Here is a 21,468-nt window from a genome sequence, read left to right on the forward strand (position 1 = left end):
GATTAAATTTATTAGAAATGTGTTACTAGCATTTTAAGAAATAAAGCATTTATCACAAAATGATGATTTCTTCACTTAAGCTCATTAGGAAATCACACATCAATTCATGCATAATTACAGGGGAATTTCTGCCACTCACTACAAATCATTACCACATTAGCTAAAGTTGACTTAATTTATCTGTGATTTTGAAAAGGTGGTATCCAAATAGGATAGAAGATACAGGGGGCGAAACTATCAACGTCATCCCAAAGGACTTAGCCTCCTCTTATTTGTCAGACAAAGATGCACCTTTAAACTCCTTTATATGTAAAGCTCATACTTCTCAGTGAGCTCTAAAGCTTTTCTTTCCATGTCAGAATCCCATATTATGGATCCAGTGCCAGGTACTTAATGAATAGTCGATAGTCTAGGCACGTTTACTTGCACCAGACATGCTCATTGTTTTTAATGATCATTGCAGTTTGAGATTGAATTGAAAGGGTTTGGGGGAGGCTGGGAGATGGGGAAGGCACCGGTTCTGCAGGCGCGGGTAAGCCAGTCCCACAGCAGCAGAGCAGAAAATGAGATTCTGCCAAGGCCAGCAGCGTTGCCATTGCAGAGCATTTACATTCCTGCGATGGTTACAGCAGGCAGAGCTCTCCTGCAGCCTGTGGCACCTTCCCGATCTCACAAACTTTGTAAAAGTTTGAGTATCGTGCCTAACTGAGAGCGTCCTGCCTCAAGGTGTGACTGTCCACCGAGTGTTCCTGCTACAGATCGCTTGCTAGTTTTCTCTTTATCGGTTCGCAGGTACTCCTGTGAACGGGTAGGTTAGGCTCTGAATTATCAGGCTGCACCATCGCCCGTCCAGGAGGCATGCAGGGACGTAGGGTCTGGGACTCGGGCCTGTAAGTGAGAGACATCGCTCTGTAACTTGCCAGCCTTTCGTTAGGGAAGGCGTGACTTGGTTCTGTCATTTTCCTGTTCTGTATTCAAGTGCTGCATCATTCCTACTGTTGGGAAGTATTTATGTCACAGTTATTGAGTCTAATTAGAAGGGGGGCTGTCTTTTCTCATCTGGGACGTTTGTGTGATGTGCCTTCCGCTCATACCTCCACTTGCTGTCTCGGCACCTGTGCACGGAGAGGGCAAGGAGCAACCGCGGGAGGAAAGCCAGGTGCTTTTCAGGTTGGTTTTGCTGTCAGAAATAACGTACCTAGAAATACACTCCCCGTGTTCTGGCGGGGTATTTATACTTTGTTTTCTGCAGCCCTTCTGAGGGACTTTTGTGTGTCCTTTATTTTGGGTCTTTTTGTACAGGCTTGGGCTGTGCAAGCTGAAAGTTAGGCCCCTCCTTCTGGAGTAGTACCTCCCATTTGTAGGCTGAAGCATTGTTTCCTGCTTCTTTCTGAATTTATCTCCCTGGCAACACGTGAGCCACTTGTGATTCCTTTGCTAGGAACTTTTTACTTCATTTATGGGCTCAAATGCAGCTTTAAGGGCTGTTACTTTCTAAGTAAGATGTGATGCTGTTGAATTGCATGTGGGAAGTTCAGGGTTCTCGGTGGCATTCCTACGTGTACGTGTTGGTTTTCACCTTCTTTAGGAAGGTGTTATGTGAGGCTGGATGAGCCGTCTGGGCCAGCGAAATGGCTGGCTTCTACCAAAAGGGTTAGTCCTGCTCCCTCCTCCTTTCTGGTTCCTGTCTGACCCTTTGCTGCGCTGACTCAGCATACTAAATATACAGAGAAATATTCCTTTTTAAAAAACATATATAATATACATATATATATATATTAAGAATAAGCTTTCCTGCCACTGTTAAAATTGGAAAGCTCCTTCAGAAGTCCACCCATTTCAGTGCTTTCAGTGCCTATGGTTTAATGGATTGCTTCAGGTGTCTTGAGGCATATTTATGCATCTAGAGCACATATACAGTCACACCATCCTTTGAATATGTTTTGATAATCTTTTTTCTACTGTTGTTCCTTGTTCTCTTAGGACACATAATAATTTCATATGAGAATTGATTGCCGCTGAAATGGACGAATATATATCATAACAAGTAAATTTACATTTGATATCAACTCTGAGGTAGCTAATTGCCACTTCCAGTTGTTATAAACGTGAAGCCAGATACAAAATAAAAGAGTTTCAGGACTGTTCAGTACTCTGAAAACCAGATACTTCAAAGTACTAAAGAAAGTGGATGGTGTGTAAACCAGCATCCTACATTTATAAGCAAATAATTATAGAATAGTATTTATTAATACTATAATATATAGCATTATATATTAATATATAATAATATATCATCATGTTATAATATATTTTAATAGTGTTTATTAATACACATAATAACTGCAACAAAGGTTGGAGAAGGGCTTCTTAATAGCTTTTAGGTCTTAAGCTTTTAGAGAATTAATCTTGGAACAGTCACTTGTAACCAAATTTGGGATTTGATGTAATGCCTGAATTGGGTTCTTACTCCCCGCACGCACAGACCATGCTATAGCTACAACTCATGTTTGCAGCTTTCGTTGCTACTGGAATTTCAAGTTGGTTTCGCTTAATCCTGAAGTGGGCATTGCACACTAGGTAGGAGGCAGTATATTTGAAGAAGAATGCCAACTTTGGCAATGGATGAAGACATTGTAATGATAAGAAAAGAAGGGGGGAAAAAATCCAAGAAACCAATCTGAGCAGCCATTCTATCGCGGTGACAGCAGCAGTTTAGTACATTGTAGCAAAATGAATGGGCTTTGCATAATTGATTTCAACATACTAGTAGCCTGAGGTCTAAGCTGCTCAAACCCAGAACTTATTAGCCATGCTACAAAGACAGAAGAAAACTCTGCAATCTGCTACAGGGGAGGCAGAGAATAGCGTTGCTATTACAGTAAAAGCTTTAAAAGTAGGACAGAGCTACTAAGAGAAACCCCTTTTGTATATTTATTGGGGTTATTCTGTTCATCTCATTCAAATATCATAAAAAGCTATTTTAAAGTCTTTGTGCGATACCAAATACTGAGAATTAAATTCTTACTAGTCTGTAGATTTTATTACCTAATTAGAATGGCATCTCTGCACAAGTGTAATAGCTGTGCTGAGATCTCTTGTAACTGGGATGCATTTTGAATCATCTCAGCAAAAAACAGAGATGCAAAAATAAGTAAGATGCTCTTTGGGGATTTGCTTTACTTGTTTTTTTGTTGCACATTCACACACTTAATGAATACTAGTTTTATTTAATAATGTTTCGCTTTGGTGTGAATCAACAAGTGTGTTTCCTTGGAGCTTTCTGAAGAGAAGAGGATGATGTGCATCACAGCAGCATGTATAAACTGTATTCTAGAATGTGAGAACACTGATAATTTGATATAAAGTTATTGCGTTGAACAAAGAAGAAGTATATTTTTTTTACTGTTTCCTTGCAGCATTTTAGAGGTCTGTTACTACATGGTGTCTGTTTTGCTGTGCCTTTTCTGGATGTGGACTTGGGAGTGTCTGGAGAGTCTGGATTCATGTGACAGGTGCCTGAGAGTATAGTGGTATACTTGACAGAGGAAAAAATAGATTAACTTTTCTGACTTGGATCAAAGATGGGTAGTTGGAGGTGAAGGACTGGGAAACGAGATTTGAATGAGCTAATGTGTTCGGTGTCAGGATTCCCAGGCAATTAGACTTCTTTAGAAGACCATGACAAAGCTCTTCATTAGTGTTCGTTACGCTTCATCCAGCAATGTGAAATATTGACAGTGGCTCCTTTAAACACGACTATTCTGCATAGATCAGCATCAAGCACCTTCCTCATGCTTGTGCTTGTATAAGGAGCTAAACGGTATTAAGAAGAATATTGTACGTTTATCAGTAGTGGTAGTGTTTATTCTAAGTGGATCCAGCGCCGTGATTGACTGAATGAGGTTCAGTGCTCTATAATTAGCAGACTTTATAACCTATTTTTAAAAAGTTTGACTAAGGGAATTTTGAGTAAAGAGAATTCCGTGTTACTGGCAATGTTTTATTCATTTATTTTTCTATTTGCGCTACTTTCCCAGAACCTTCATAATCTTCACAGAACTGTAGGGGTGGCTGAAATATCCCATATTGTCTGAACAGAGACTATCTCAGTCAGACTATGAGATGACTCTTTGGTCAGTTTTGTTCAGATTTAGACTACTACAGTTTACTAAATCCCTCCCAACAAAGTTGTGAATAGGTTCAGATGACCCATTCTGTTGGATATATCGATCTATAGGAGCCATTTTTAAGTATCTTTTCTGTGCTGGTAAAGCCATCACTATTCTTCAGGAGTTGAATCATGATTTTTGAGATTTATGCTGACATTTTTGAAGGGAAAGAATATAGGCCAGGTTGTAACAGCCTTAAAAATATTCAGATATTGTTCTTGAGAATGTCTGGCAGAGCCCATCAGCAAAAAGTTGTGTGGCAGTTTTGCTTTGCCTGTCACAGCAGGTTTGACTGATAGTTGGGGGAAAATCACTGTTAATAATAATAATAAATAATAATATGAAGGTCCTGAAGGCCTGGTCGGAAGCAGCAGCAGACGTGCCAACTCTTTCTTGTTTGTTTGCAGAGAAATCTAAGATAGGTTTAATACTTTTTTTTTTTTTTTTTTTTTTTTTTAACATTAAAAGAAACATTAGTGGAAAATTTGCATTGGTATAACATGTCTTTTCTGTCAAAGAAGTTTTGTCAAATGCATTTTTTTTTTGGTGAAAAAACTCATAACTCCAGTAGTTCCTTAGTCCTCTAGGACAAGAGGGAATGGCCTCAAGTTGCTCCAGGGGAGGTTCAGGTTGGAAATGAGGAGACATTTCTTCTCAGAAAGAGCAGTCAGGCATTGGGACGGGTGGCCCAGGGAGGTGGTGGTGTCACCGTCCCTGGGGGTGTTTAAGGAAAGGTTGGACCTGGTGCTTGGGGACATGGTTTGGTGGATGACATTGGTGGTAGTGGGATGGTTGGACCAGGTGATCTTGGAGGTCTCTTCCAACCTGTATGATTCCGTGATACAGAATTCTTGGTCTGTGAAGTCCTGGGTGGTAAAGCTCAGTATGTGACGTACACAGATAGCTTTTTGGATTTATTTATTTTTACAACTTTTCTCTGGAGCCAATCCCTCATGAGACAGACTTAAAATAATCAGTTTCTGTTCTGAAATACGGAAGGCAGTCCTGCACTGTTCTGAGCACCGTTAAGTCATACAAACATCAGCGGGGAGCCAGGAGTCCACACAACGAGCGGCCACGGGAACATTGGACAAGAAGGAACCATCCCCTTGCGCAATTCCTTTCTGTTTCAGGTGGCTTGCGACATTTACCCACATACAGACATCTTTATCAGGTCAGTCTTGGTGAAAGAGTCATCTAAATAACCCCTTTTTGTAGAAAAAAAATTTGTAGAAACGTGTAGAAAAGATTTTGTAGAAACGTGGGAGGAGGAAAGGAGAATCTTTGGTATGAATCACACTGTGTACCTTCTTGCAAAGCTGCCCATTGAGTCTTACCACCTAGCTGGCTGGCCTGTTTTCCCCTGGCAGAGCAAAATAGTGCTGGCTTAAGACAGTGGATAAGTTTTCAAGCAGAATGATTACAGTAGCTGTTCTTCACTTTCCTACATGTCACTAGAAAACATTTGTGAAGTGCATCTTTTGTGTGCAGAGTGTGGAGGAACTATGGTAATGGTAAGAATGTGAGGGGGAGAAAAAAGCAATTAAAAAGCTGAGTGTACCTGTGTTAATTATGGATAAAGATGGTATAATCCGGTGCTTTCTGTTATAGAGATCCCATTTTAAATTGTATACAACTTTCAGTTTATAAGTATTTGGGGTGAACTTCTTCAAGCCAAGCATCTGCCTCAGGCTGCATTGTGGAAGAGTTTCAAGTAAGTCGGTTCATTTCTGAGACTGAGTTTAAGGAGTAAAGATGTTTTGCTCATATTGAAATAAATGCATACCTCTTTTGTTTTTGAAGCTCTAATCTGTTTTCAAGCATAGACTTGAAATTTGTCAGGGCATCCGTCCAAGTCTACAATTAGCTGTGTTAAGCTCTGCATTTTTGGTCAAGTCGTGAGCCTCTGAAAACCTGAGCTCGCTTGCTCAGCAGGCAGGCTTGTCAGAGCCTAATGGCTGAATTAAAGATTCACAAAGGTATTTAGTCTTCTGACTAGCTGTGGGTTTTGGGGGCTGGACACTTTAGGTAGGAGCTATAAGCCTGAATACATTTGTGCACATTGGTTTTAGACGGAAGATTCCATCTGCAGGCAGCATTTTCTGTCCCTTAGGGTACTTTTGATGCCCACTCAACTGCACACGCTTTATCTTAGGGCTCTGGGATCTGAGCTGGTCACTCCCTGTGCTTAATCTTTCGTATTGCAGCAGCGTGTGGTGCCAGCACTGATTTTCCCCTTGTCTTCTCAGAGCTCTTGATGTAGCAGCCTGAAGGAAAGCTGGCATGGCCAGCTTGTGGGGGGATGAGGTTGCGTGGAGGGGCCTTGGGAAGGCAGAGAGCAAAGATGGAGAGGCAGGAGCTGGAAGGAAGGATTATGTTGAAGAGAAAGTAGGAGCAGGTTTTAGGAGGAGTAGAGGCTGAGGAAAGGGGTTGGCACATGGGAGAAGGGAGGGCAGGTGGGGTGGGGACAAGCAGAGCTGAGATTAAACAGGACCAAGGAGATGGGAGGGCCGGAGTGAGCAAGATGATGGAACAGGAGAAAAGCAGCCAGAGCTGAAATGGGTGGGTGTGAATGGAAACAGAGGGAAAGAACAGGAACCATGGCCTGGGGTACCACTTCTGTTCTCAGCAAGCAGAAATTGCAGAATGAAAGAAAATCAGAATTAAGCTTGCTTGAGTTACATCCTTCGTGTGCAGGTATTTGTCAGTATCTGCTTCTGGTAGACTTTGGAGCTCCGATCCTTTTTGATTATGGCTCCTGGAATATTATGTGTATTTTTGGCATTCTAATGTTTTTATTATTGGAGAAAAAAAATGTGGTCATTAGCCCTCCTAGTTGCATTAGAATATTACATGTTAGTAGTTTTACTGAATGTCTCTCCTGCCTATTATTTTTGGTGTGTTTTTGGAGGTGTGAGGCTCTCTGTGTAGACCTGCAACAGTGAGGCTGCATAGCTTTTTGTTTGTTTGTTTCTACTAAACACATAGCTGCAAAGGAAAGCTCTTCCTTCTATTAAATCACACTGTGATTCTTTGTTTTTCCTTACTGTACCCTAGTTGCAAAGATATACAAGAGAGGGAAAAGAAGTGTTACAAAAACATTCACATGGACCCAGATGAAATCTTTATTTCTATTCCATGATCAGCAGTAAAGTGGAGCATTAGTAATAAAGCGTGCCTCTGCCATGGGGCAGAGCTGAACTCAGAGGCAGGCTCGTCCTCCCCCATCAGTGCCAGCATTGCTAATTAGATGGCTGCCACGGAGCTGTCTGGGGAGGGGGAGCTTGTGTGAGCAGAAGAGGGGAATAATCTTCCTGCCTGCTGAATACAAGAGTTGACCGGGTTCCCCCTCCAACTATAGTGCTGCAGTGTTTGACATTATTTGTTCTGTTAATTTCCTTCTTACCCATCGCCACCTCCCCAGGAAGGCACCTTACCTAGAGCAGGGCAGTAAAAGAGCAGGCATCCTGCCCCGTGCCACAGGTATTCTGCGCTCTGACGAGGATTAGTGTAAAAGCCACGCGCCTGGCATTCCCCTTTCCCCTCCCTTCCCCAGCCTTCCTGCTCTCACTCATAATGTAATGTTATTTCCTTAGGCAGCAAGTGGTCTGGGACCTGGAATATTGAGTTTACATCTAACCATGGGGAAGATACATGACAGTGACTGTAAAAGCAGCTTGCAGTGTGCATCTCCCCACTCAGTCACCTCTCCTTGCTTTTCTGACTAGTTTCGTATTGCCACTTCTCATTTCAGAAGGCAAAGAAGCAGCCTTCCTGCGGAATACCTGTGGCCCTCTGTTGTCTTTGGCATGATACAAATGGAATTATTTTCCCCGCAAATAAAATTGCTTGCAGCTGACATACCCTCCTTTTGCTGTGAATGTTGGAGGCAGCGTCTCCCTGGGTGTTGGATGGCGTTGTTCTTCAGGCTTGTTAGGAACTGGAGTGAAAGATTGCTTGTTGGGGCTTCTCTCAGCATAGCAGTGCGTTTGACTCTGCCAGTGAAGATTTCAACTAGAAATTGTTGATCTTTTTGTGTGCATGTATACGTTAACAACGTTTAAAGATGAATGGTTGCAGTGTGCTTACCTTGAGCTGTCTTGGCTTCAGGTTTTCATACGCAGAGCTAGCTTAAGGCACCCCAAGAAGTATGGGAAGGTTGAGATTTCTCACCCTGAGGATGAAGGCCAGGACAGAAGAGCCATTGCTGCCATAGGAAGAGGAGAAGCATTGATGTAAGCCACCCTTCCTTCCTGCCTTCTTTCCCCAGGTAGCTGCTGCCTACGTGCTCCAGCCCCTTTCTTGCTCAGTAGGGCAGGAAAAGTTGCCAGCATAGCTGTCCTTACAGAGGTGAGGTGAAGTAGGTGCTGGAATGGTGGCCCTATTGCTCCTCCTCCCAGCACTATGGTGCCCTGTGGGAACTGCTTGCTTTTCCTGTGCCTAGACACAGCCCTCCCTAAACAAACCTTCACACTCCAGTTATTAGGAAAAAAGAAGAATTTGTTTTAAAGCACTGTAATTTTTAGAGCAGTGGTTTGTCTTAGTTTTGCCTGAATTCTCCAAAGAATCAAGCTGATGGAGTCCTTCAAAGTCCTTGAAGTAATGGTTCAAAACAGCTAGTAATTGGTGAGTGGCAGGCAGGATTTCTTTTCCCTACTGAAGTCTCCCTACTAAATTTTTGTTTCTGCCTTTTGTTGTCGTCTGTATTCTGTTTCATCGGGTAGCATTTTGGGGCTAACTGAACAAGACATGCATCATAGTCTGCTAGGGAAGGTGGTTTCTGAAGTAGCTGTGAAAGTCTCCGCATAGCTGAACTGATACCTAAGCTTCTGCTCCCAAATCTGTATGCAAGATCCTGATTTTTTCGGCGTGCTGAGCAGCTGTTGATTCTAAATAATGTTGATACCCAGCCCAGCTGTATGCATGCCTAAGTAGGACCATGTTGACCTTTTGTGGCTAATGATAATACTGTTGTTTTCAGAGTGTATCTTACCTGCATATGTTCTTAGTTCTGCATATGTTGAGTTTAGGAATTGCAAAGGAGAGTGCACTTCTGGCTGCCAATCGGTTGTACTCTGAGCAATGAGGTAAAAGAAGAGTACTTAGTCCTGCTTATTTTGCATTTGTTTTTGCTAATTTAAAGGAAGGAAATCTCTGAAGAAGCTGAAGTGAGGGAGTATGAGCAATTTTCTGAGCTTCTGCATATTCAGTTACTGGTAGGTAATTCTTCTGAGAATTTCTTGGATATATATATCTGCTTGTGGATCCTTAACTCCAGATGCTAATTGAGAGGAGTACTAATTAAACAATGACTATCCTACCAAACTGCCTCTCTAGAGAGATTTCAAATCCAAATCTGCACCAAGGTGTTGATTTCCCTTACAAAAGTTCTGCGTAAAGCTACACTCTAAGCCTCCAGTACCAACCTCCCTACCAAATGTGATTTATTTGAAAAACAGTTTTAAATCAGAGAAGATACTGAGGATTACATAATAGTTGCTTACTAATGATGCAGAATAATCTGTGTAACTTCCTAGAGGCTTGCCTTTCCTAGACAACGATTTCACATCTTGAAGTCAAGTTTATATAATCCAGCTTCCCCGTGTAATGGACGTGGTTTTGGGAAGAACACTGATAAAAGATATGGCTTGACTCAAATGGAAATTCTGAGCTACCTTCGGCAAAAGTGCAGATATAGAATGTGAAACCACCTGGTCCCCGTGGAACAGAGCAAAATGTAAGTCAACCATTAAACCATTTAGTTCATCTATTCCCTCTGCAGATTTTAAGGCTATTAAAAAGACAGTCTTTAGGGCTAAGTGCTGAAGAGACTCCTAGCCCAAGCTCTATTCAATCCTGCATATTGAGTTTGGAGATTGCAGGATGGATGGAGACCATTTATGAACCTTCGGGGAACACATGCAGTCAGTATTCTTCCCCTCCTGCCCACCAAGAAATTTTATAAAAACCTTTCTGTAGAAAGCAGAAAAAAAATATGAAATAAATGCCATGCTAAAATAGCAAATTTACAGATAGCCATGGCTAGTTTGTTTAAAGAAATTATCTTTTAAGGACAGGTGATGCTAAAGGATTGTGTGGTTAGATGCAGTCAGCTTGTGGCTGACTACACAGAAATATCTTCTGCTGTGATAATTAACTGACTCTGAACAGTCCATTGCTAAATACTGGTATTTTTGAAGGACTTCATCACATTTCTTTAGTTGATGGTCTCCATTCAGCACAAACTGCTGCCTGAAGCGGGTGGGGGAGTGCAGCAGAGAATTGCCTGGGACAACCATGGGAAATAGAGGGAAGTTTCTGTTGTCAGAAGCTGCAGCAGTGGCTCAAGAGTATCCTAATACCCAACTGGAGCCTATAGAAATCACGAAGAGTGCAATGAGGAAGGAGCTGTTGCTGGAAAGGGAACTTTCACTACAGCAGTTCCTATTCCCCCTAGCAGCAGCAGTAGCAGCAGGCTGCATCTCTAGGGTGGCAGCAGCAATCCCAGCCTTTCCTAATGGGCTGAGCCAAGAAAAGACTTCCTCAAAGGTGACAGTGAATGCGTCTGATCAGTCAGAATTATTTCAGACATATTTGCTGTGAGTGCCCTGGTGTTGTATCTGGTCTTCTGAGCATTGTGCATTTCTGGGTTTAGCATCTGACATCCACTTTGTCCCTGGGTAGCAGCAAAAGTTTTGTCGTAATTCAGGTGGCTTGCAAATCCCAAACAGGAGTGTCAGGGACTGCTCGGAAGATCCCTGCAGACTGTAAGTACCTGCTAGACAGGGTGTACAGAATAAGTGGAGCTGTGCAGGGTGTCAGCATTGTTTGTACAGCATGAGTGCTCCTATGGGGTGTTCAAATGACAGGATACACCTGACAATATTGGCAATACCAGGTGTTGTCCCAGATTTACCCCCACAGACACTCCCACTGGCAAGTAACACAGGCAGGGAACTGTTTTGGCTGCTAGGAAGCCCTCCAGGCTTTTTACAAACCCTGCCTCCTTATCTGAATCAGCTGAATAAGAAGGTATTTTTGTGCCTCTGTGCTAATGTTGCCTGCTGCTAAAATGATCATAAAGGTGCTAAGGAAACAGTCTCCACACCGGTGGTACATTAGGAAAGGGCTGGATATACTTGTTGATCAAACATCTTTTTGTAATTTTAGCAATGTGTGATATTAATATGGCTCAGCAACATTTCCAGATTGTGTGCAGATACGTCCCAGGTCAGTGATGTGTAGAGAAGAGAACTTTCTTCTGCCCAGAAAAGGATGGCTGAGTATCTGCGGGTTTATTTCTGTAACAGCTTGCTCCTGTACTGACAAGAACCTAAAAGATAAATTTTCATGCCAGGGAGAAATAATTTGGCTGCAGCTCTGTGTCAAGCCAGTTTAGGGCTGGGCCTGTAATGGCCAGTTTAGTTTTTCCATATCAGTTGACAATTTGTGTTTACAGTGAGTGTTTTGGATGAGTTCTTATAGGTGATTTCTGTCGATAAATGTTGGTAAGGACTTACCAACTATGCACAGTGGCTATTGCAAGATTGTTTCATTGATAATACATAGCCTTATCGCCAGCACCATACCTCATGTAGAAAACTGCGTAGTAAGGGAGCCAGCAGGCAGTCAGGTAGATACTGTAGTGAAAACAGTGGTGCTAATGTAGAAATGCTGGGTAGTTGTTGCAGGCCTACAGAGTCTCTACGTACAGAACTTGAGCTTTTGCTGTCTTGCATGTTGTTTATTTCCTGTAAAGACCGTAGTGTAACCGCTACCAAATCGGGGTGGAAGCATTTTGTATTCGGGTTCGTTCAGGTGTGAAGCAGTGCTGGAGGGATGGAGCTCTGGAGACTACAGCCATCCAATTCAATCATTATCCGTGAGAAGAACAGACGCTGCAGTCTGGAGGCAGGCAGTAGCGTGGACTGACGTGGTGCAGGTTCCTCACAGTATGCTGCTGATAGTACTTAAAATCCCCGTGTAGAGGCACGCTACTCCGCAGCGCTCCTTAGCTGCGCAGAGCTGCTCAGACTGCGGTGGGCAAACATCTTCAGGTGTGGACAGGCATACTTGTGTGCTCAGCTCTCACACCTGCAGAGATTGGAACCTCACCCCTCGGGGCGAAAAATTAGTCTGTTCAGTAATTTCTCCACAGGGTACCAAGCATTTTGTAGCCATTAAAATCCTTGTGTACTGTAGCTCTTTGGCTGAGCTCCAGCTTTTACTGTCAAACAGTTCCTTCAAATTAGCTGTCTTTTAATATGTTCCTGTTTCAGGACCCCGGTGATGTAAAACTTCAGTGTAAAGGAATACGTGATGTTAGATTTTACGCTTCTTTGCTCTATGTATTGAAAATATATGCTGGACAGCCTGATTTAGCCGTAAAGAGTTGGGGGGGGAGCAATCAAATTTTGTATTTGTACAAAATAAACAATAGTATTCAGTCCTTTCTGGCACAAAGTCCTTAACCAAGTTAGCTGCTGGTACTACACTGCTATGTAGGCACCCACCCCGGTAGCCCACACAAGCAGCCTTGGGGATTGCACTGGGGTTTATGAAGAGGAGAGCAGCGCTGTGTGCTCCGTTTTTGTCTGCAGAATCTTGCAGAGATACGCTGGGAGGGTTTGAACGGCTTGTGAGCAGGGTGGCACTTGTGATACTGATCAGAGCTTATCTGTAGTGCTGCTGATTTGGAGAAATTGAGCTCAAGACGTGGTGCAGGCTGAGTTTACGGTGCAGCTAACTGAGTCTTGCTGCTGTGTTTGTCACAGAGGCCACTGAATCATATGGCAGATTTGAATTTGGTCCTTAGAACCGTACCGAAAGGTTAGAAGAACATAGCCAGTGTATGAACTAAACAGTTGCCATAGCAGAATGGCAAGATGAGCTCACCTTCCTGTCCAGCCATGTCTTTCAGGAGCTGCATCAAATACCGGTTCACGTGTCAGATGATGGGGATCATCCTCTTGGAAGAAATTAAGGCCTTGTATAATTTCCTCGGATTAGGCATCCCAAATCAAGAATTTCAGATACCAGAGTACCTGTTTTTCACAGCTTGAGAGAGAAGGGCTAAGGTCTCCCCTTACATACATGGCTATTACCTCCGCCTCTTTGGGGTTTGCATTGCTCAGAGATTTCTTAGACAGGGCTCAGGCCTGGACAACTCTTGCCTTCCTAGTCTATTCCCCTTTTTTTTCTTCCTCTCACAAGACCACTGCCAACCCTGAAGCTCCTAATTTCCAATCCTGATTCTAGTAAGCAAATTGGGGAGAGAGGTCATAATGCAATACTTAATTCTCAATATTAGATAGAAGGGTTGTGATTGTGATGGTTTGTTCTCCTGTTTGGTAGAAACAAATTCTTGATAGTGAAGTGTGTGTCAGAACATGGATTGCTTTGAGGATTGCTGCTTGTACTCGGTATAACTAGACACTTGCAAAATTGTGCAATGCTGGAACTGTTCTCTACTTAGCTGAGACTAATGTCATTAAAAGGAATGGTGGATAAATAAGGAAATGAACATCCTGTTGCCAGGTCAACCACATTCCTTATTTGTAAGTATCGGTGTGTGTGTGAGGAGGATAATATGTGGTGATGACAGACAAGAGCTGCAAGCTCTCCATAGCACGGTGGGAGGGAAAGGTTGTAGAAAATAATGCCTTTAGCAACAGTGACCTAAACCCTTCGTTCTCTCATCGTTGTGTATACATGACCGTGAGGAAGAGGGAGAATTATGAAAAGGATCAAAAGATAAAATTCTCTTTCTTAATTAACTGTTTTTCAGTTTCCTGAGGGGACACACAACATATTTCTGTGTGTCTTCTCGGTTTTCACTGGTGATAGGAGACACTGGATCAAAGATACTGCCTTGCTTAAACTGCCCTCAATTTCTTTGTGTTTACTGTAGATGATTTACTGCCTTTCCAGGTTCCGACTTTAATCCTGTAAATGTTTTTTCAGGGGTTCATCGCAAACCTTCTTGTGAAATCTACTTATTATGTTAAAAATACAAAGGAAGAGAAAGTGGATTGTGTTGTTGTGTTTTTTTTTTTTTTTTTTCCTTCAGTCCTCCCCCTCTCCCTCTTTTTCTTTCATTCAGCACTGTCAGCCAGATCTGCACCATCAAGCCAAAGGTTGTGTTGTTATGATGAAAGCATGGAGTGGCCAGAGTCTTTTGCTTTTCCTAGGCTGATGGCGTTAAAGTGTAAAGAGCAGTGGCTTATCTGTGTGAAAAACAGTGACGTTTGAAAGTTTAAAGTGAGTTGCACCATTAAGCCTATAAAGTACTTATTTCCAGAGTGTGCCCTGTGTGATATTGGCACCAATTTTCGGAAAACTGGGTATGATTCTAGCTCTTGTTCCCTGTGTGCATGTAGGATTGGAAGACTGTGATGGGAAAAATGTGCTCATGCTTGAAATGGAGGCAGTGCCTGTCCCTTTTCAGCAGGTATTCTTGCAGCCTGTTAAGGGTTGCACAGGTAGACTCTAAAGGGAGTCTTTTTCAGTTCTTAAATTCTAATATACCAACTAAGATAATATTTTGGAAGTGAGGTTTAAAAGTTAGGCTTCCAAAGAAGTGTCATCTTCATTTCTGAATGGCTGGGTACCCAGCCCTTCCTGTTTTAATCTACAGAGGCCTTAATGGTGTTCTCAGCATTTTAGAAAATCAGGGCACTTACATAAGTACCTACATGCAGATAAAGTCTGACAGGCACCCAGTTTTGAAACTCTTGTCTGCTGGGTGCTGTGTGGGCGGTCAAGAAATTTTAAGTGGACTCCTTGGGAGATGGAATTGTTGATATCAAATGCTCACTTTCTAGCTGGCAATGATTTTATGAGAACTGGCTGCTCATCTTTTCTACTCCAGTGTGTTTTCTTCTCCTTCCCTTGTTTCATAAGCCAGTCTTCATTTGACTGTGGGGAAATCAAGCCTAAAGTATTGTTGTATCATGTGTTACAGCTGCTCCCATGTCGTTTTCTCTTCTATTTGCATAAGTCAGAACAGAACTGAAGTACTCTTCTTTCCGCCAAAGCTTTCTGTTTTGGTGAGGAGGAAAGGAAAACCAACAACTTGTCTCAATAGTTTAGAAACCTGTAGTTTCATCTTCACAAAAATGCTTTACAAAACAAAGGGAAACAATAGCTTTTGCAGAGACTGTACAACAGAAAACCCAGGGGGAACCCAGGGTATTTTATTATTTCTGAAATGCAAATCGCAGTGAAAAAGGGACACTTCTCTGTACATGAAAGCTCTGTCTTTTTTTACTCTTGCCCAGCTCTGAAGATAGAAATACAGTATTTGCCTTCTGTTTAGAATAAGCAAATGATTGGCATAAAGTGTTCAAGTGTGTGTTTTTCTTTTATCTCCCACAAGTACTGTTTTCCCTCTTTCCACTCAGTTAAGTCATGTTTTGTATTTTATGCAACCTAGAAAAGGCTCTGTGTTCTTAATCTTGTTATCTGCTTTCTCAGCATTTATTCATTTTTCAATTGCCTATAGAAGTAGAAAGGTTAAGATAGAGTAACCGGGCTCCGTGATGGCAGAATCTTTCTTTGTAAAGCTGCTGCTTTCATTTTCTTCTCAATTTGCCTTTTGTTTTATACGCTTCAGCTTTGTGATAATCACATGCCGTGTTAGATACAGGTCTTCTGCTCTTCCATAGGCGCACGCAGCATGTTCATGGAATGGAATATAATGGTGATGTACGTAGGCATGATCCAAGAGAAGCACTAACCTGTAAAATGTGACATAACGTTATTAATTGGAAAATATGATCCAGCACCGATTATTCAATACAAAAGTTGTCACAGAATTACCCGAATCCTCTTTACTGCATCTGTTATTGTCGTGTGTGTACACAGCAGCATGTTACTGATGCATCGAGGTCTTTGTTTTGATACCCACAAGTGTTATTTGGGCTCTGATTTGCTTCTCTGTGTTTTGTCATGCCATGTTAAAAAGCTTTGGGTAGCGAATGTTCCCTGTAAAACAAATTAAGTCTGCAGACTGTGCTTTTATTAATTATTTTCCATATTCTCTGCAAGGTGGATACTTTTCAGGTTGGTCTTACTCTTATGGAAAATTGTCTTGATAGATGAGTAGCTCAGAGCAACATCTGTAATTTATGGATATAGCAAACGCGTGCAGTCTCTCACTGTCTTTACAGATGTGCTTTAGGGCAAGTGAGATGCTCAGATAATGGAAAGGGGGAGTGTTAATAAATCTCAGTCAGGAAGACAATACTTACATCTTGTCTTTAAAACAAAGTCAAAGCCAAATTCTAAATTACTTTTTTAAGCATCATTGATGCTTTTTCTTTGTGCTATCGCTATATTGAATGCTAGATAATATGCTTGATGTGTAATTTAAAAAATACAAGTAATTAGACTGTGAGATTTGTTTTCCAAAACAAAACTAGTAAATCACTCAGACCCCATAAAATGTAGCGTAGTGCTTTTGATTAGTTGTTGGAATCATTTAAGTCGCTCTCGGTGTTTGTTTCAGAATTAGAGAAACCATTACTGTATATTGGAAGAATGACTGCTGTAGTATTAATGACATTATTGTAATATGTGAGGGCTGGGAAGAAAATGAACACAGAAACCGCTGCTCTGGAACAAACCAGTGATCCGTACAGTCTTGTATCCTGTCTCTGACAGTAGCCAATATGCGATGATTCAGAGGAAGAAATACACACAGCCAATTGTGTTATAGTGTACCACAGAGGGAAATTTCTTTCTGGCCCCAGATGGTGCTCAGTTTATGCCTTAAAGCATGAGGATTGATAGCAATTGTAAATTTTACCTTAGCTAGTGTAACCAAATTGGATTACTCCTTGTTGTCCGTAACCTGCCCTTCACCTGGCCTTCACAGAATTACAGTGCTGTCCCTTATTGCTGGATTCATAGCTGTTATGTTTGCTGTTTTAAGCAGATGCAGTATTGCAGTCCAAGGACTTGTGCTACTATTTTACATGATGTCACACACAATTGTATTTTTCACTGATAACAGCCTGGCTCGATGCTTTTGGCTAAACTGAAAATGTTATTTTCCTGTGGGACAGAGCAGTCACTGCACTCACCCTGTGTGAATTCCTGGTGCAGAAATTTCTCTGCCAGCTTGATAGCAGCTGTCCTCGTCTGAACGCAGGAGCCTCGTCATGGGGAGAGTTGAAGAGCAGAACTGATACTCCAAGACTTTTGTGTCATTGCAGTGGCCTGAAAGGATCAAAGTTGGGCTGGGAGTGTTACTGTGCTCTGCAAATCTTGACCTCAGCAGCCTCTGAAGGGAAAGTCAGTGTCAATGCCAGTGAATCTGTTCTTTCAGCATCCTGCAAAAGCGGTGTTGTATATCCTTAGATGAAAGCACTGAGGTGTAAGGTGCTGCTAGAGAAACAAATATTTTATTGCAATGCATATGTGACATTTGGACCAAAACTTATGAAAGTTCCTTGGATTCAGCTGTCACGGAAGCAGAGATCAAGGTCTTTGTGTTAAGCCTTGGTACATTTCATTTGTTACGTACCCATCTCATAAAGCCCCGTAGCCTGACAGGTGCTTTCTGACATCTGGCACTCTGCTAAAATAGTTGTTTATTGCAGACAAAAACTGACCTGATTTTAGGCTGGCATTCATATTGCAAGGTAGCGCAGGCTTTTGAAAATGCTTGCACTGATGCTATTGCCCTTCCAGGTCTTCTTGGGTACACGCTTGTGTGATGGCTAACAGCATGCGTGTCTTGGTGGTTTGTGCACTGCCATTTAGCCAGTCTTTCTCCGTGTGCGGGGTGAGGAGAATCCACAACAGACAGTACTTATGCAATTACCGTCCTCCTCGTCTCTGCCTCTGTGGGTGAAGATCAGCCTCTGACTTCACAGATAATGTTCAAAAAGCAGCAAGCAGTTATCACAGGAAGCAGATTTTGCTCAGCAGCTTACAGACTTGTCATTAGGAGCTGCCTTTCAGCCTTCCAAATGTGTGCTCCACTGTCATTTTGCTGCTCCTTGGGAGATAATTAAACAAGTCATGTCTCCTTGCCAAATGACCAGTCAAAGCCAGGGAATGTGGGTTTCCTGAATGACAGCGGAACACCAGAGCAATCTTTGGAGAAAAAAAATCCCCTTCTCGCTGAAGGAGGAGGCCCAGCTTTGTTTTAGACCCCGATGATTCTTCCGGAGGGATCATCTAAGCTTTAAATTGGGGGAAGAAATGACCCTTTAGTTGGTTGGTAAGTGGCGACACGTCACGTGGCCACCTGTGGACCTCAGCTGCTCAACCCCGGCAGAAATTGTCCTTGAGTTGTCCAGCCGCAGGAGCTGGCACGTTGCCTCTTCCTTCAGAGCACAGCCCCCTTCTACCAGCGCTGCGCTACTTGGATGCTCACTCGAAGTCGTGGCACTTTGCACGTTAGGGAGGAAGCCTTTCTTTGTCTGTGACGGAAGGGACTTGTGGTGATACGCTGCTGCCGAGGCTTCGGGGAAGGCTTCTGCTGTCCCTTGCCTCCCACAGGCATTGCTGATCCTCGTGGGATTGCATTGCCGTCCCCTCACTCCATCTTCCTTTCCCCAGCTCAGAAACGGGGCTTTAGCAGGTGAGACTACCTCAGGTAGAGCTCTTTCTGAAGCAACCCGTTGGTTTTCTCCTCATCCTGCTCCTTTCCCCCAGCCCATATTGGCCCAGCACATGGAGCCAGCTGGCTGTGGGGCTGGAAATCCGGATGCAGCAGTCTCCGTGTACTGACAACTGTAGAGGGACAGCGTTTGTTCGCAGCCAGGCTGTCTGACAATGGGAAATTAGTGTTTTCTTGCTGAAGACAAATGAAGTTTTGAATACCAACAGATGAACTGCAAAATTCTGCCAGCTTAATCCCAAATCCCAGAATTTCTTATGCCCCTCGGGTCTTCCATAAAGGGCCGCAAAGCGTTTTGTAAGAGTGTGTAGGCATGATAATAAGGTAGTTGCACAGGCAGGGAACTGCCTACCTTGGAAAAATATTAGTTTGGTGTGGTTTAGAGATGAGGTGCGCTGATTTAACGACAAAAAAGAAGAGGAAACCAGCTGTGTGGGTATTAATATGTTAGACTAACATTCCGCACACACAAAGAAACACTTTTAAGCCTTCAGTGTGCAAATCATTCACTGAGTAAATCCAACATTTCCATAAAGCTCTTGCTCTTTCACTTGAGCTGTGATGCACTTTACCTTGGACTTAACTATCTCACATTTCTCCTTGTTTTAATTACCTTTTTTTGTGTTCCTTTACAAGGTTCAAAATTCAGAAATCTCCAGGCCATTGTTTTAAGAAGAACACAAGCTTTTATACCTAATGATGCAGATAAGCATGGGGTGGTTGCTGTGAATCCAGGACCTTCTCCAAAGCCTCACAGTTCTACTTTGTGCCCCATGCGTGGCTGGGTTTTTGGTACGTGGATGCACAAGTGCTCAGAGCAAAAAGGAGGGGAGGCAAATTCTCTCCTCAGGGGTTGGGAAGCCTCCTGGGCCCTGGGGATTTGGGTCTGCCACAGCACCAGGTGCTGTCAGGCAGCTGCTGGGTGGCAGCTTTCAGCCATCCACAGCAGCAGCCTGGTGGCTCACCTGTTCAGCAGTGCTGCGGCAATGCCAGGGCAAGAGCAGCTCCCAGTAGGTTTTGGAAAGCTGTTTGAGCAAACCCACACATGGCTGTTTGCTTCAAAGCAAAGAGGTGAGGTGGCTTAAATGCTCCGATGCAAGCAGTGCTCAGACAGCAGGAGTGGGCCTAGTGCAGGGATGTTGAATGAATTAACATAACATGTGCTCATGCGTGTTGGTGGGTTTTGTTTTGAAGGCAAGGTGGGCAATTTTCCTGCTAGGAAAGGTAAAGGAGCTGCCATTTTGCATAGCATCCCAGGCAGAGCTGTGAGAGAGGAAGGCATTTCCCTTCTCTCCCTGCAACTCGCGCGGTGGCAATGCCTGGATGCTGCAGATTGCCCAGGAGAGCGTGTATTGTGCAGGCATCAAGTCTCAGCAGCGCTGGGTTTTCTTTGTTGATTTTGTAACAGCCGTGTTAAATTGATTTTCATGAGCCATGGAAGCTGCTGAATGGGAGGAAGGCTAATTGTCCCTTCAGTCCGTTCTCCTGTCCCTGCATGCATCCAGGGAACCTCAGACCTCTGGGTAATCCCAGAAACACATTCACACAGGGAGGTGTGATTTGCGTTTGCTGCGCAAAGTGGTGGTTCATTGTAATCTGCCTTACATGCGGGCTCAAGAGGCCAAACCTCATTTTTGTTTGGCTTGTCCCTGAATGCTAGTGAATGAACTTATTGTGTGAAATAACCATGAGTGTCAATCTCTGGTATTTCACCTCAGAAATTAATAATACTTTCTTGAGACAGTCTCCCTCAACTGTCAAAGCTGTAATGCTGCTGAGCGATGAGGCCTGGAGGGGGTTAGGGCAATGAGCTGCTCTGCATAGGTGCGATCAGGATGTCAGCCCAGACAAACCGAACTAAACATGCATTGGAATTTGCTGTCAATTTTAGGTGTCCTTTCAGGAAAACGACTTCTTTCCGAGTAATTTTCCTTCACCTTTTTTTTAATCCCGTGTGGCGAATCTACATCCCTCTGAGTAGGTTCTGGCTGCCAGAAACTCCCCTTCAGGAAAAACAGAGCAAAGCCACCCATCTCCAGCACAGTCACTTGCACACTATTAGAGTCACCCTGGATTTGATGCCGGCTGATAGGCTGTAAGAGGTGCTGCGTGACTCCTAAGTACTTCTGCTTAGCAGGGAGGCAAACGTGGCAGTGCTATTTTTAATACAGAAGTACAGACAGTGTTAAGCTATTTTCCTTAAAATTATTCAGAAAAAAATATTTAACATTAATGGCCAGATGTATGCTATTAAGACACTGATAGTTCATTTGTTTTCAGTAATGTTTTTAAGCCAGGCAACCTAATTAGATAGCTTTGTGTGTGCTGTGCCTAGTCAACTGTACTGGTAGGGGAAGGTCTCTTATACCTGGTCCCATTAATGCCTTGGTTTTTATAAGGAATAAGCAGAGTTTGGAAAAAATCACTTCAGACACTCTACGAAAAAGTCATTTAGTTCATCATCCTGGAACGCTTCTAGGGAACATCTGCATCTTTTCTGATTCCCTCCTCTGTCTTCATTTATCAGTGTCATTGCCTACGACACCACGTTGCGGTTCCTGTGAGAACGTCCTCTAATGCAGTACCAACATTAGCACCCACTGATCTCCCCTAAGTTGCTTTACTGCTTTTGATTCCTCAATGTGATAAAGTAAATAAAATTGT

At 43.0% G+C, this 21,468-nt stretch overlaps 1 long non-coding RNA gene across 3 annotated transcripts in view; it reads left to right on the forward strand.

Moving 5' to 3' along the window:
* LOC311435614 overlaps positions 1–21,468 on the forward strand; it is a 211,857-nt gene that overhangs the window by 162,099 nt on the left and 28,290 nt on the right. The window lies entirely within an intron of this gene.

This window comes from Aythya ferina (assembly GCF_964211825.1).
Source record: "Aythya ferina genome assembly, chromosome: 4".
Classification (NCBI taxonomy): Eukaryota; Metazoa; Chordata; class Aves; order Anseriformes; family Anatidae; genus Aythya; species Aythya ferina.